Source organism: Ambystoma mexicanum, chromosome 1p (genome assembly GCF_040938575.1).
Source record: "Ambystoma mexicanum isolate Mex_15411 chromosome 1p, UKY_AmexF1_1, whole genome shotgun sequence".
In the NCBI taxonomy this organism is placed as follows: Eukaryota; Metazoa; Chordata; class Amphibia; order Caudata; family Ambystomatidae; genus Ambystoma; species Ambystoma mexicanum.
In genome coordinates, this window is record NC_090921.1 from 388,586,258 (window position 1) to 388,603,662 (window position 17,405).

The window sequence follows — 17,405 nt, forward strand, 5'->3', positions numbered from 1 at the left end:
TCTGGCACTGCATGCATCCTGGAATACCATAACCTGGAAAGAGGAGAAAGAAAGACAGCATTAGTAAGCATTTACTCACGTTTCCTCTCGAACGAAGAAAGCCACAGAATTCTTACCTGGGTAGTCCTCTCCTGGTCAGTATCATCGCTGGAAAATTACGGCGCTCGGCAGAAACATCGCGACCTGCAAGGAGAGAAAAGACAGGTTAGCAATATAAAAGGCGAAACAGCGCCGCGCATCGCGCATTACTCACTGGACAGCAACGCGTACACCGTGATTTCGCCTACCGGCCCATGCTCATCTTCAAACTGCATGACAACACTATAATACCTTTCCATACCTAAAAGGAAAGACGCAAGACATTATTATTCGAACTAAGAGGAGCATAAGAACTGCATATGAAGACTGTAAAGTAGCAAACCTATAGAGTCACAGCAGGCCTGGATTCCCACAGGGGAGCTTGCACCACGGAAGTAACTTGGTTGCTGCTCGCCCCCCCACATCTACGCGCCCCTGCCACGAGGAGCAGGATGGAGAATCCACCTTTTACAATATTAAGGTGAGGAGAAGGCCCAAGGGGGAGGAACGATTTGAGGCCAAGGGAGGTGGGAAAACGAAGACAATCTGGTATTGAATCCAGCTCTCCTATATTGCAGACCCATCTTCAACCAGAGGCATTACCAAGGGACCGGGAGAGGGTTCGAGAGTGCAGATCATCCAACCAGGGCTGGGTGGCATTCCCGTGGATACCAGGTGAGCGTAACGGTACATCCTACTTTTTCAAGAATAGATAAACCGATTGGATTACTACCAAATTATTTGGAAAGATATCCACGTTTCATTATCGTGAACAATTTTTATGCTTTCTTTTAAATCTTCTACCAACTGGAGAGATCAAGTATGCTTGTCAGAAGACGAATGGAAATATTTGTAATGGAATCTGCAATTATTGAAATAATCCGAACTTGGAAGAAACTCTTCAACAAATTGTTTTGGAATGCCCAGGAGACTCTTTTAGAGGACATGTGGGATCATGCAAGTGCAGGGAATTAGATTTTTCTAACCACAGAAGTAATAAGAATGCTGTAAGAAATAGGTCTGATTACTTAAGAGTAAGAAAAGATTTTATAAATTGTATTCAATGATTAAAATGTTTTAATAATTTAATTTGATATATAAGTGAATAAAATGTGGTTACTGTGTATTTCATATTTAAATTTTGTAATGTGTGATAATGTTTTTAAAAGATCAAATTTGGGGGGCGTGGCTTTGCGCAATGGCGAACGTTTTGGCCCGGTGAGAGCTCCCGGCCGAGACCGTGTCTATCCAAAATGCTGCAGTAAAGCCAAATCTTCTGTTTGAAAATTCGGCGTCCCGAAGAGCCGGAAGGCTGCTGCAGCTCATGCCACAACCTCGGTGCTCTTAGCCTGTGGGGGACGGAGTTCTGGCCGAGCTTCCCGGCGAAGTGACTCGGCGCGTCGGTGGGGTCCCAAGATGGCGGATTGTGGCGGTGCCTAATCCGGCTGCCTTTCTCCGATCAGCCTTGTCAGTAGGGACAGGAGTTAACCCGGAGGCTGGCGGCGGAGTATCTCCCCAGCTCGGCGGGGAACAAATCTATTGACAATCTCCGGGGGACGCGCTCACCAACGGCACTGATTGCGAATGCAGCGAGACCCGAATCCCGCCGAGACCCGATGGACCAAACCGCTCCAGCAATTATAACGCCAGGCAACCAGGTCCAATGGAGGCCAACGGCGGCCAGTGTGGCCTCAACGCAGATGACCGTAGCAAAAGTGCCTGCCAACCCCTCCAACGAACCAGCCTTCCACCACCTACATTCTTGGGCTGGCAGCTCCCCGCAGGCCTCTGTCGGCAGCCCAGGGCACCCGGTGTCCCGATCGGCTCCGGGGACTCAACGCATCTGCTGTGGCGGTTCACGCCCAGCAAGCGTCCGACGTGGGAAGAGGAAGCGACCTCCCAGTGGCCCCGCATCCAGGACACGGCATCCGCTCCCGGAAGAAGGAAGGGCGGCACCTACCGCACCACCGGGACCTCTCGCAGCTCCACCCGCCAGCTTCTCGGCCCTGGCTCTCTGGGGAAAGTGGGGAGGGCCCGGCCCGCCCCGCCCCGGATCACCTCGGGGCTGAGGTCCGAAATGAACTACCTGGCCACTCGGACCCAGAAAGAAAAGCCGCAACTCCCCCTCTCGGCTCCATCCCGCAGTCCCGGGGAGCCCAGTGCATCTCCCCCCAACAGCTCCGTCCAGCTTCCCGCAGGAGCGGGCGCGTCTGGGTGCCGATTGTGGCCCTTCCACTCTCTCGGCGGGGACTAGATGTCTTCTTTGCTGGCTGGGGTTCCCACTACCCTGGGGCACCAGCACATTAGCAGTGCACCGGGGGGGGTCACGCTTCAGCACCCCCTCTGCAGAGTCGCCAAGTAGCACATAGCAGGCCCGGGAAGCCTCCAGGACTTTGCAGTCTGAGCCAAAAGTGTGTCTCCTGTTAGCTAAAGCTCCCCACTATTCAGGAAGGACTGAACCAGTTCCCTGTTAAAATTACAAAGAGCAATGTCCGGGAACCCGAAACCTTCCAAACAGATTGACATATCTACCCTGCTGTCCACCACCATGGGGGAGAAACCGAAGAAAGGGGAGCGTAATGACAAATCCCAGCGCACCCCCTGACCCCAATTCTGATTTGCCAACCCAAGCAGTTACAAAAGCAGACCTCCAAGAGCTCCTCTCGGCCATAACCAAGGAATACCGTAAGGTACAGAAGAATTGAATAGCAAAAACTCATCCCTAGACAAGAGAGTGGGTGAAAGCGAAACCAGAACAGAAGAAATTGAAACCACTCTTTTTGAGCAAAACTTTGAGATTGGGGAGGGGGCTGACAGGCTCACTGCGCTGGAGCCCAGATGCGAAGCCCGTGAAAACAAGCAGGAAGAAGCGGAAAACAGGTCTAGGCGCATCAACATCCGCCTGAGAGGAATTCAGAGTTCTGTCCCCGAGGAAGAACTAAACGCCTATGTCAACGACTTATTCCGCTTCATTTTAACGCTCCCAGATGAAGCCCCCCTGGAACTGGACAGAGTCCATAGGGTTAGAGTCAAACAGAATGCAACCTCCCCGCCAGATGTCCTAGCGAGAGTCCACTTCTACAGAGTCAAGGAAGAAATCCTGCGCGAAGCCAGAGGCTCGGCCCGAATTGGCTTCAGAGATGCCTCAATATCCCTCTACCAAGACTTGGCGGCGGCTACACTCGCAAAAAGGAAAGCCCTTAAACCACTTACTGAATGGTTGCGGGAGTGGAAGATGACCTATCGATGGGGATTCCCCACAGCCCTCATTTTCACATGGGATGGCAAGTCACGACTAATCCCCTCTCCCAAGCGCTTCATGAACACACAGTGAGGTGGGGGCCTCCAGCGGGTCTGCGGAGGACTCGGATCATCCCCAAAGGGACCACCCCCCAAGGCCCTGGACTAAGGTGGAGGGGCACCGCAGACTCCGGGGCCCCCCGACCAAAACTAAGAGGAATAACGACTCTTAAAGTGACCCCCATCAACGACCATCTCAAGCTGGGGGAGTCACCGGATCCCCCTCCGGGCTTATCACCTACCTGGCAGGGAGTGAATCCGAGACAGCTACCGCTTTGCCCAAACCATGGACTATCTGTCTTCTGGAACCTTCAAGCCAGGATGCCCAAGCGACCCATATGTTTGCTTAGCCCGGGGAGGGCGACCTGAGCACCATCGGAAACTGGTACCAGTCCCGCCTAAGATCAGAAGCCGAATACTCTCAAACTTTACTGGGCAATAGAAGAGGCACAGTTGCCTCCATCAGCGTTATTACACCGATCCGGCCGGCTGCCCCGTTGGTTGAAGGCTGGTCCGGATGCCTTGTTGTTTTTGGGGGTGGGGTCATGGAGGGGGTGTTAGGCAGAAACCTGTGCAGTTCGCTCTGGGACCACTGCAAAAGATTTAAGACTACAGGTGTTTGGCAGTAAACCCACTTGGTAGCAGTCTGTACCACACAGATTCACTTGGTAGCTGTGGCTGAGCAGTCAGACTTCCCTCAAGAAGAGTTAGGCAGTATACAGAGTATTCACAATAGGTCAAAAGAACACAGTAGAACAAGCAAACACTGACCAGAGCTTGGTGTAAAAGAGATATAATTATTTATTTAAAACCACATCTAATAAAACACACTGGCACTTATATCAAGCAGTTCAAAAACACGGTCACTAAAAGATATGCGCTCCCTTCCACGATTAGTTGGACAAGTCTTAAGTAAAGCAACACTTATTTTCAGACAGCGGTGAGCGCTTAACGAAGATGGCACTCTAATCAATCGGTTTAAAAGGGAGAGAAAGGCAGAGCAAAGATAGAAACAGATCCCAACACTTTCGGAAGAACACAGTAGGAGAAGAAGGCAGGTTAAAACCGTAAAGTCAAAGTTAACAAGGCCGGACCCACTTTAAGAGGCTCCGGTCGAAATGTGTCCAAGGTCACACGCTTCAAGTGCCCAAAAGTCTTGCAATCAGTTCAGAAAGAGTTGGACCAAAAGAAAGGGACCAGTTAGATGGTCAAGGTGGCCAGCCCAGTCCAGAAGTGATTATTATTACCTTGTAGCAATCTTTAGAAAGGGAGACCTGGCAGACACGGTACCTTAAAGTGGTGAGAATACTCCAGCGGGGGCAGTTGTTCCTGGCAGCGGATGCAAGTCGGGGCTTCGTCCGGGGGAAGAGAGGATCTCGTCGGGGAGGAAGACAGGAGTCCGTTGCACTGCCAGGGAAGAAACCAGCTGCGGAGTTCTCAGTTAAAAGGAGCGGTCCTTTTATTCGCGGTCCAGTGGTAAGTGGCTATCCGGTTGCCGGGGTGCTTGGCACAGGCAATTCGACCACAAGACGTCCTGGGATGCGAGAAAAAGAAGGTAAACTGGTTGTGCCCACCAGTCAGGGGAAGAAGTCACAAGAGTGCGACTTGCGTTACCAAGGTAACTCAGTCCAGGGTGCCTAAACCCCCTCCCGCACCCCCAGTGGTACCCAGACCGAGTGGCATCCCTTTTGGAGGCTTCTGTGGAGAAGCCCGCCAAAAAGTGGAACAAAGGGCTCGACTTGGGTTGGAGTCACAGAAGAGAACACAAACGCCATTTTAGAATTGAGTTCTGGCAAAAAATACCAACCGGCGAATTAATATTAAATAAATAAACCGGCGGTATGTTCGAGGCTATGAGAATTAAATAATTAAAGCTGGTAGCCTCGAACAATGGGAAAATCCCATAGAGATATATTCGTGGACAAATATAAAAAGTAGTATCCACTGCCACCAGCCAAACCGATCAGGGGGGACGGAGACGTGCCCCCTCGAATAACAGACCGCGGGGCAATCGAATTGCCCCGACCAGTAGGTCCACAATAAGATGGTTTGTACTGGTTTCTGTTCATAATTAGGGAGACAGTAGTCAGTCGCAGGGTATGGAGTCTATGGTGGGGTGTCACTATGACACCCCTGTGTCACTGCACTGAGGGTGCTGTGTAACACACATAGTAAAAACACATGAGACCCTATGGAGTAAAAGTCCCCATAGCCCATAAAACACATTAACAGTCAAAGGAACCCCTCAAATCATGTCCAAGAGTGTGAGGAAAAGAGACTCACTCTTGGCAGGAGAAAAAAACAAACTCCAGAAATCCAGCAAAGCTGCTGGGGGACTCACTAGGTTAGGAAATACAGCCTAAACAGAGAATTCTCCCTAACAGGGGGGGCACGGCGGAAAAAGGAGTCGAGAGGTTGGGTACAAGTATCCTTCAGGGAAGACCACGAACTGAACTATCATAGGCTCAAAGGATGGGTTTGTTAAACTAAACACTTTCCATCACGACGTGGAACGTACAAGGTCTCAACGCCCCAAGAAAGCGGAAATTGGTGGAACATAGACTAGACCAATTAGCAGCTGACATTGTCTACCTCCCAGGAAACTCACCTGATAGCAGAGGATGAAAAACGGATATGCTTCCGACGCTACCCTAAATGCTACTTCGCCTCCGTCGCACAGAAAAAGAGAGGAGTTGCAATTCTGCTGAGTCTAAATCTGCCATTAACCCAGATCACCACCAAAAGAGACCTGGAGGGGAGATTCCTGCTCCTAAAAGGCTTACTAGTTGAACTCCCAATTACCCTAGTGGCAATCTATAGTCCAAACAAAGAGCAAAACCAGTTTCTTCGCAACCTCCTCCCGACCATCACCGCTTTCTCTGCCGGCCACTTACTAATTGGCGGAGACTTCAATCTTCCCCCAGACCCGAGTGTTGACAAGACCCTACCGCCCTCGAGGGAAGACTTTAGCAATGCCCTGGCCATGGCCGAATTCCTACGGGAAACCGAGACGATTGACATATGGAGACTGCGCAACCAGGGAGAGAGGGACTATACATTCTTTTCACATGCCCGCAGAGGGTACTCGCGGATCGACCTCTTGCTCGTCGCAAACACGATGGCCCCCTGTGTGGAGGAAATCCAAATTGGGCATATAGCAATCTCTGATCACGCTCCGGTCATGATGAATCTGCTTCTGCATGGAGTTCCAGAACCTACCCAACGGCAATGGAAAATGCAGGATCATATGTTGGCCGACGCATCCGCAAGCTCTGACCTCGCTGAGGCGCTTCGAAATTACTTCATGGAAAACACAACCCTGGACTCCCCAATGGCAACTGTGTGGGACACCATGAAACTTGTAATCCGAGGGTTGGCGTGGACACAACAGCTAGACTCGGGTGTCAAAATCTGCTGAAGCAACAAAAGCTGGAGGAAAGGCTAGTCGAACTGGAAAATAATCTCAAAAAGCGCCACACGAAAACAACAAACCGAAACCTAAAAAGGGTAAAGAGGGAGCTGGAAATGCACCTAGCAGACTGGGCCGCCAGAGCATTAACCTATACGAAGCAATTCTACTACCTCAACAGCAACAAAGCTAACCGTCTCCTAGCACAAGTTGAAAAAGCTCCAAACCAGGAACTTCATCCAATGCCTGGTTGACAAAAACGGCACCCTACACCACATGGAACCAGAAAAGCTTGAGACAATGGTTCAGCATCACGAAGAAATAATGGCAGGACCCCCGACGTCGGGCCCGGCCACCGCTCAATTCCTGGCCCCAATCCCAAAGAAGCAACCACATACCCTAATGCCCGACCTGGAGCGCCCAATCACAGTTGATGAAGTAAGCGAAACAATCCGCTCCCTGAAAAACATCTCGCCCGGACCAGACGGGCTGACCTCGAAATTCTACAAGAAGTCTGCTCACCTGCTAGCACCCCATCTGGCAAACCTATACAATTAATTTCTCACCACAGGCTCCACTACGGCAGCCATGAACGAATCCCTTACGGTGCTGATCCCAAAACCGGGGAAAGACCAGACACAAGCGCATCATATAGGCCTATAACTCTTCTAAACTACGATGCAAAAATATTCACTAAAATATTGGCAAACAGGCTGGCCCCGCTCCTCCCAGAGATCATCCATACAGATCAAGCAGGCTTCATCACAGGGCGGGGCACTCAGGACAACATCCGCAGAACTATCAACATTATAGACTCGGCAAACGGGATGGGCTCGAAGCTGACCGTCCTCTCCCTGGATAAGCATAAGGCGTTTGATATGCTCGACTGGGGATACATAAAGGAAACCCTATTGCATTTTGGTTTTGGTCCAAACTTCGTAAAATGGGTCCTAGCCAATTACCAAAGTCCCTCCACGAGACTACGCTTAAACTGGGCCAAGTCTGGCAAAATCAACATAACTAGGGGTACAAGACAGGGATGTTCCCTTTCCCCACTCATTTTTGCCCTGTCTATGGAGCCATCGATACGAGGTCTCACAATCAAAAAGGAATCCTACAAAATAGCCCTATATGCAGATGATGTGCTGCTAATGCTCACCCAAACGAAAGAATCTATAGGAGCCCTATGGCAAACCCTTGAGGAATTCCGAACAGACTCGGGGTTCACAATCGTTTCCCAATCTGTGGCAATGGGCATCAACGTCCCAAAAAAACTCAAAACGGCGCTGGAAGTTGAGCACTGTATCCCATGGGTAAAAAGGAGCATCAGCTATCTAGGAGTTCAACTACCCAGCAAAATGTAGAAGCTGTACAAGACAAACTTTCCAGCACTTTTCGAAGAGTTAAAGAACGATATTGGACGCTGGAGAAAACAAGAAATCTCATGGTTTGTTCGGATCACGGCGATAAAAATGAATTTAATCCCACGGCTGCTATACTTTGCACAGGCCCTCCCAGTGGCGGTCCGGAAAACAGCCCTACAAAAGCTGCAAGGGGACATACTGAACCTTGTCTGGGAAGGAAAGAAGTTGTGCATCCCGAAGCGCCTCATGCTCCGGAGTGCAGCATCGGGTGGCCTAGGGGTCCCGGATGTGGCCTGGTATTGCCTCAGCTAGCCCCAGCCTTCGCTTGGAAACTTCTCGCTAGCCGCCCCCGGTGGCTCCAAATGGAAGAAGATTAGTGCATGACCCTGATTGAGATGCTGCCCCACTGCAAAGACTCCAAGGGGACCCAAGACCTGGGCCCTCTACCCTCAACGAGGAACACAGTTGCGAGCTGGAAAAAAACAGCATGCCTATGGAAGTGCAAAAGTACAACGGGACCCCTCACACCAATCTGGGACAACCCAGACTTCTCTCCGGGAATCACACCAAATCATTTAGAGAAATGGAGAGACAGGGGCCTAGAGACCATGGCACACTTCTTTGAGAATGGACGCCCACTAAACTTCGAGGAGTGCAAAACCAAATGTAAGATCTCGAAGACCGAAAGGTTCAGCTACACGCAACTGAGACATTGGCTCTCGAAAGAACAAGTCAAGATGCATGGCAGCAGGGACCTGACAGCACTAGAACACACCCTTACTGCCCACCCCCCCACTCCCCCAAAGGGAATAATCTCCACGCTGTACAAAATACTGGACAGGACAGACCCCACTAAAAAAGAACCATACATGCTAAGATGGGAAGACTACATCGGAAGAACGATTGAACTGGAGGAATGGTATCACATCTGGACCTGAGCGCAAAAAAGCTCAAAATGTGTAACAAACAAAGAAGGGGCGTTCAAAGTTTGCTATAGGTGGTACCGCACCCCTGAGATCCTAAACAAGTGCAACCCAGCTATCCCTGCTCAGTGTTGGAGGGGCTGCCCAGACCGAAGAACCCTATTCCACCTCTTTTGGACTTGCCCGAAAGCCACCCAATTCTGGAGGAACACCCTTGAACAGATCAAAGGCTTACTATCCCCTGGGACCCACGAATTGTGTTGCTGGGGGAGACTGGAGATGGTCAACTCCCCTTAACAGGCTGCATGGCAGACCTCTGCTCTCACCTCCGAACAGCTGCCAAAATCTCCATCGCCAGACTATGGAAAAACCCGGAGGGTCCATCCGCGCAAATGTAGTGGTCCAAATGCTGGGAAATCGTAGCAGCTGAAAAAGTCACGGCGATCCGACTCGGCAACAGGTCTAAATTTGAGCGTACCTGGGCCCCCTTCCTAGACTATGTACAGCAATTCCCTGGTTTGGTAAAACAGCCCACAATGCTGCGTTGGATGGCAACCCAGGACTGAATAGAAAGGGGCATAACATATAACGCCTATCGCATGATTTGACACCTCGATTACCTCGGTATATACTGAGACGACTAACTACCTTTGTATATATTTGTATATGTCCTTATTCTATGTATGTATACATATTATGTAATTTGTAACTGCCTTCTGTAACCCTCTGTAACCTTTCCAAACATGCGCCCTGATGCCCGTGGGCAGGCTGCGCAATATAAATAAATAAATACAAATACAAAATATAGCCAGTGACTGGAAAGACTTCTGATCACAACGGAGTCCGCAAAGGCTGCGCAGGCTAGAGGTACAAATCCGCTGCAACTTCCACTGGAAGAACCCATCCATGCCCAAACATAAGGACATACCAATAGGTTTATAACAAGCCAACCGTGAATGAAGCGGTCTTCCAGTTCCTACCCTATATGTTGCTCTCTTCCCCCCCCCTCCCCTCCCCCAGTTATTACTTGTTCTGTTCTCTGAGGAAATCTATGATTTGTTATGATTCAGTTATGTCATCTGCAGTTTTCTTCTCTTAATTGCCATGGCAAGTCTGAAAAGCATGTAACACTTCAATGTTTGCAAAGCTTGTTGTGCCAAAAAACAATAAAAATAATGTTGGAAAAAAAAGATCAAATTTGGTTCAATGCACAATAAAATAGACACCTGTCCCTTTAATGTAAAGGTGCCAGTCAGTCTATTACTGCGTTAAACGTTGGGGTATCCATCCCTATATCTTGGGGGATAAGATACATCCCAGATAAGATATTTGTTTGCTTGATAAACCATTTAGAGGGTTTGGTATAGAGGCGGTTATCAGAAAATCTTTGTACAACTACCTTTACATGTACTTGAACTTCGTAACTTGGGGAATAAACAAAAATATTGCCCAGATAGAGGATGACATAAATGCCCAAGATCTCTGAAAATATGTAGTTAAAAAAGAACCGAAAGGCTGGGGGGGGGGTGTTGTACAGAGTGAATGTCATGCCCAAGTACTCATAGTGGACATATCTCGTACAAAAGGTTTTCTTCCATTCATATACATAGCCGGCAGCCATCCGTATCAAATTGCAGACTCCTTTCAGGTCAAGCTGGTTGTACACTGGTTATCCCTGGCTTGATTGATCAACACTTGATGTAAGGGTAGAGGAGATCTGTTCTTGATGGTAATTTCATTTAACTGGCGTAGTAGACTTTTCAGTATGGAAAAGATTGCCACTCCGCTAGGGGAGGATGTATGATGAATTAAACCCTTTTCTAAATTTTCATCAATATATTTATTTAATGTAATGTTCTCTTTCTCAGATAAAGCGTAGGTCCGTCCATAGGGAATATTAGCGCTGGGTATCAGATTAATTTTACAGCCAGAATCCCGTTGTAGGGCTAGTTTTATCTTATTCTTTGGAAATCTAAGGTATCGGCATAATCTTGATATTGTCTGGGCAGTTCCTCTTGTATTAACAAGATTTGTCTTGGACTTGAGGGAGCAGTCCTTTTCCCTCTGACTTGACTTGAGGGTAGGGACACATCTGAAGACATTGGAATCCTAAGAAGGTGAGTTTACTATCCTTCCAGTGAATGACAGGCTTATGGTAGCTGAGCCATGGTATACCCAGTATAACTTGGAAGTGAGAGGCTGCTATGGCATCAAAGGAGATTCTCTTGATGGAACAGGGCACAAACCATGATCAAGGGGGCTGTTCGTAAGGAGAGGGGTCCTGAAGGAAGGGCTGAACTGTCCACAGAGAAGATGGATTCAGTTTGTTCCTTGGGATCTGGTTGTACACCTTTCTTGTCTCGGTCTATGAAGTTCCCTGTAGCTCCACTGTCTGCCCTAACGCCATTCAACTGTAGATCTTGGAAAGAGAGCTCTACCATAATGAAGAAGTGTGTGGAATGGTTTGGAATGGTTGGGCTTGATTTGGGACTAAGGAATGCAAACACTCCATCATTCCCCCTATTGGGGTCAAGCTGGATAGCTTACTGTTGACAGGGATGCTTTACGAGGACACCTGCAGACAGTGTCCTTTATCACTACAATATAAGCAGAGATTATATTTTCTCCTTTGTTCTTTCTTCACGAAGCATGGGACCTCGGTTGCTTCCCAGTTGAATGGATTTGAAGGATTACTGCGGGTTTGTTTCTTTTCGAGGCCAAGATCTCAGGAATTTCAGTAGTGTTTTCTCCTCGTGTGTCTGTGTTGCGCTGATCCGCCTTGACCACCAATGCCTTGTATTCTGTTAGCCTCTCTGGGAGATGAAAGTGAGCTTAACCAATATATTCTTCACTTACTGGCAAGCATATTAATAGTCGAACATATTCCTGAATGATGTGTATCACCCATCATAGTCAGACCAGAGGAGACTGCTCTTGTCTGTGTGGAGTGGCCAAAGACAAAGCAGTCTTATCTAGATTAAACAGTATGAAAGTCACCCGAGTCTGTTCTGAGACATATAGTTATGGTTTAATCAGGAAATTGATTCTACTTTGGGTAATGAAAGTCTTCAATTCTTTGTGATCCAGGGATGTAAATGCTGTGCGAGGACCCTGGACCGGGCAAGGTTGCTGGAGTAAGGAAAGATCTGGAATGAGGAGTTGAGGAGTCATTCGGTTTTACTGGTTGTTTGGCTAGGACCCTGAATTCAATCTCCAAGGTGTATGGGGGACAGAGAATTTTTTGGCCAACGGATCCACTGCCCCTTGAAAGGCAGACATAGATTGCAACGGGGCCGCGTTTTTCCTGATGTGATGTGGCCGTCTTTTAATACATTCTCCATGGTTTAGGAGAAAAGCAAGGTTCTCACAATCTGTGCGAACTTGCACAGCTTAGCAAGTATCTCGGAAACCAAGAAGTCAGATGCCCCAACCCAAAGGAATGGCACCACAATCAAGTTTAGAAAACTGTGGACCAGTTCCCTCGAGGCAGGAACCTGAAGGTGGGTGATGAGTTCCCCAAGAGCTATGTTGGGTAAGCAGGAGGAAAAACAAGGATAACACTCCCTCTCCTCACAAAGATATAATAATTACCTATTCGGATAGATGAGTTGACTTGGAAGTGAAGTGAAGGTAAGCTACCCACTGCCCCAGGAGCTATGAGGCACAAGACATGATGGTAAGGTAAAGTTAGGAATGAAACTCGGACACAAGTTAGTCATGTTTTTGGCTAAAGACTTTTATTTAAATCAAAAGGGTTGGGAAAAGGCCCGTCTGACCCAGCGCAGAGGAATTTCCAGCGCTTAGGAATTTCCCTACCTAAAACCAAAACCAAGGCTGTCTCTGTGTCAGGATGTAAAAATCAAAACCATCCTTGGGTCTAAATGTTCTGTTATGTCCCTCACACTATGAACTGAGCTATAATGTTAATGTAAAAGGACATTTGTACCGCGCACTATCACCACCTGAGTGGTCCCCTGGCGCTCTGGCGGCTCTGAAAGAGGGAGGGAAGGTGAGTTAGTGGGAGGAGGCCGGAAGAGTGCAAGAGTGCAGTGATGTGCTGTTGGCAGCCTCAACCCGGTGGGTCCGTCCGCTGGGCCCGGGGTGTTTGCGGCCGGTAGTCGTCGTGTACTTATGAGCGAGTCTGTGTGTTTATTGTTTTGTTGTTGCAGTGTAGTGAAGTTTGTGCGGTTTGCTGTGCTGGAGGTTTGTGGTTGTGTTTGGTTTGGAGTTTGAGAGGTGGAAATCGTTAGTGGGATTGGTTAGTTGGCATCTCTATCCTGAGTTGAGGAGTTGGGCTTGCAAAATTTCACATGATGGGGTGCTTGGGCACCCTGTGCCTCTGGACGATATGTGCCCGTTTTGCATTAGAGGCCCCTCGAACATCTCGCTGCCTCCTCCGCCCCCTCAGTCAACAACCATGCATGTTCCTCACTCCCACCCACATGGCTAGTGCAACTGCCAGTGTCCACACCTCAGTGAGGTGATTGGTGGCATCTCGACCGTTCCACAATCCAGTGGTACCTAGTATCAGCTAAACGAGTTGTTGGGGATGTTGGTAAGGACTGGCTGCGGTTGTTGCTTCCGTCTCCATGGGTCTCGCATGTGAACCACTCTGTCCGGCGTCACCCGTCCAGGTGCCGTGGGTGCTTCTCAGTCGGTTCTGGGAGCTTGACAATGTCCTTTCCCGTTTAGTCATTCTATCTCACTCTTGTTTTGGTTTTAGTCTCTGGTAATGAAGAGCCAGGTTTTTAGTAATTTTCTGAATTTTAGGTGATCTTTGGTGTTTATTTCTTTTGGGATGTTCCAGGTTTTTGCGGCTAAGTAGTAGAAGGTGGTTCCTTTTGGTTTTTTTGATGTATGCGTTTATTTCCAGACAGATTTCGTGGGTTAACCTGAGTGGTCTCGTTGGCTTGTAGATTATTTTCTTTTGTAGGAATTCTGCTCCTTGTCCGCCGATTGCCCTGGGTGTTATGCATATTGTTTTGAAGGTGATATGGTGTTTTACTGTGAGCCAGTGTAGTGTTTTTAGGGCAGGGGTGATGTGGTCTCTTCTGGATAGTTTGAGGAGTAGTCTGGCTGCTGTGTTTTGGATCTGTTGCAGCTTCTTCAGTAGGTATTCCGAGGTAGAGGCTGTTTGCATAGTCAATTCTTGACATGATGAGGGCGACGATAGTGAGTGTTTTGTGTGTGAAGGAGAGGAAAGGTAGTATTTTCCTTGCCGTGTGGAGGAGGAAGAAGCATTTCTTGACAGTTGCGTTTATTTGAAGTTCTAAGGTTAGGGTGTTCATCAGGACTCCCAGATTTTTTACTACCTCAGACGGAGATGGTGCGGTTCCCATTTCCGTTGGCCACGGGATGGTGGTTGCCTTCTCTTGGTCTTTAAGGTGAAAAGGGAAATTACTTTAACCTTAGGTGATTGCAAAAGGGTTCGTAAAGGAAAAATAAACCGCTCCAATGCAAGTTCTCCAAGGGTGAAAAGACTTGGCTTAATGGGGGTGGCTCTCTTCACCTGGAATTATCTTCGCGACAAGCGATTCTTTGTCTAACAGTTCATTGTGTCTTTCTTGGACCACAACAGTACGGTTATTTACAAAGCTGCATAGCCTAGCAGTTCCACGTCTTTCAATGAAATTCCTTTTGTCTGGTAAACACAATTCTATATTTCTTATTATGACTACTTGCAGACTTGCAGCTGCCTGGTATGCTCGTGTGCCAGGACTGCTGGTATTAACACACAATTGTAATTGCCTGGTTTATTCTCCTGCCAGGACTTCTTATAATTGCACGCTGTTCATCTCTTACTTCCACAGTTCTTTATACCCTTTTTGGTATATTATATCTCCTTTTCCAATTTGTATTCCCTACGTATTTGTTTTCAATACTACTATCTTGTTAGGAGACCTTATTCACAATATACTTTCTTGTTCATCATTCAGTCTGGTTACTTTTTCTCCTCCTTTGCCTTTAATTATTATAGTTTGTATTTGCACCGGTCGCTGATAGGTAAAAGGCTGCTTTATGCAATTTCTGGAAGCCCAGGAGTTTTCCATTGGCTCCTGTCCTGTCTGGCGTGACCTGTCCTTGCAGCGTTTCTCTTTTCCCCTGCTGGTGAGCCGCTTGGTTCCTCCACACCGGTCCGCGCACCCAAGCTTCACAAGTCTCACAGAAGAATTAGACGTTTTCTTCCAAACAGCAGCAGCCTCTATGACTTGGCCTCCGGTTTTTAAATCTCCTGTGTACAGGTGCACTTTGAAAAAAACTAACGCTCATTGTCTTCTTTCGTTCTGCATTGCTCCTTCCCTCGTCCGAATAGTTGGGTGATTGTGGGGAAAAGGAGTCCATTGGTGTCGGGTGATGTAGATTACTTGGAAAATGACTTTCAACAGTTCTAAATGATAACTCAGTTCTATATGGTGAATAATTAGAACTGTAAAAGGTGGTAATGGGCCTTCAACATTTTAGACCAGAGATGGAAATTTGATCTACAGAGTTTGAGGAGATGGTTTCTTTAGTTTCCCTAACGGGGTAGATGTATGGAAATAGGCCATGAGGGTATTGGGTATAATGCGGTCATCTTCACGGGCAAATGGGGGATACCATGTCTCATCCAATGAAGACATGGTATCTCCTCGGAAGCTATCTCCTCCCATGTGATCCTCCCTCATATAGCATCCCCCAGGGTCACGATCATGTAGCATCTGCTGTCCTCTGGCCACATGGGAGGAAGTTACCTCTGGGGAATCAAGTGATGACTCGATTAGATTCAACAGAGCAAGCTTCCCTCTAGTCCCCAAGAACAGCCGAGAAGCACTGTCTAGGGACAATATGGAATTGAGTGGGCGGAGAATGGTCATGGCCTAAAACAAAACAAAAAAAGGCTAATTATGTCGAATTGAAGAAATAGGCTCCCCAGACCTGAAGCTTATAGAATGTAACACTGTTGCGAGAACGCATTGCTAGGCATCTCGTTTCCCTTTAGGGGTCGTCTTGCCCCGGAACAGACATCATTCTTCAACGTGTTGTGGGTTGCAGTCGGATCGACCAAGAGGACCCATTGAGCCGCAGAGCTTCAGGCTGCTGCATCTGCTTTGCCATCTTTTTTAAAGTATCTCTAGGCAAGGTGTGTGCCGGGCCCTTCAGCGTACAGAGTTTAACAATAAAATATAATAATAATAATTTGCATTTATATAGTTCTACGAACCCTCTGGCATCAGAGTGCTGCTTATTACCCACGGTGTGTGGTGCTCATTTATTGACCTCGGAAGGATAAAAGGCTGAGTTTGGCCCTGTCGGGATTCGAACCTACGTTGGCAGGCTCTGCACTGATGTCAAAACGAGTGCTCTACTCGGTGGTCAATCTGACCGCTAATAAAAGTAAACCAAGGACAGGCATAGTAAGATATTGTAGAGGTTGCGAGAGGAAATAGGGTGTAGGTCTATGGGAAGAGCTTAAAGGGTTGTATATTAGTCATTTGTGGTGTTCTTCAAGTTCTCCACATAGAAAATAGTATGTTATGTTAGTGATTTCTGTTTTGATTTTTACAAGGGTTATTGTCGGAAAGAAATGGAGCATTGCAAAGCCAGTAGTATAGAGGTCAATTAATGTGTCTATCTAAATATCGAAACACTGAGTTTCATTATTAACATGGACCAAATAAACATGCCTGTTTTTTAGGGGAAAAGCCAAATGTATTATTTGAGTACGCTCAGAAAAGATCTGAGGTTAGGATGTTCCAAATGTTTGGCACTCCAACCAAGAAAGACTGATCTGCGTTTGTTTCTTGATGTTGCTGGTACGTTTCTGGATTATATGCAAGTGTTCTATTTTCTGCAAAGAAAGCTTTCTTCCTGAGATTCTGAGTACGTCTTGGAATTCAGATGGAGGATCTTGTACTTTAAAGATGCCAATTTGAACATGCATCTTGCTTCGTTCAGGAACCAATGAAAAGAAATGAGGACTGGCGTTACGTGGTGAAATCTACGAGTGCCTGGGATCAGGCAAGCTACTGGATCTTGAACATTTGCTAAGAGAGCTGCATCATTTTTGAGAAGGACTGTAGAAGGTTATATGGACAGTCCAGTCTGGTGATGACTAAGGCTTGTACTAGATAAATTGAGGTTATGATTTAGGGATGAGATGTTTAATGGTTATAAACATACAGAGTTGTAATAGGTTCACATTTCTGTGGCATGACGATCAAGATGAAATTTGTCAAGTCAAATTTAAAGGGAGTCAATGTTTAGGACTAACATGGGAGATTTTCTGAGGGATGGCATCTTTTTCTGGGTGGGGAGATTGTTGTTTCCGAGTGAATTAAAAATAGACCTTTG

General features: G+C 47.5%; 1 protein-coding gene across 4 annotated transcripts in view; it reads left to right on the forward strand.

The window, feature by feature from the left end:
* Window positions 1-17,405, forward strand: part of LOC138570755 (SURP and G-patch domain-containing protein 2-like) — a 1,010,309-nt gene that overhangs the window by 956,070 nt on the left and 36,834 nt on the right. The window lies entirely within an intron of this gene.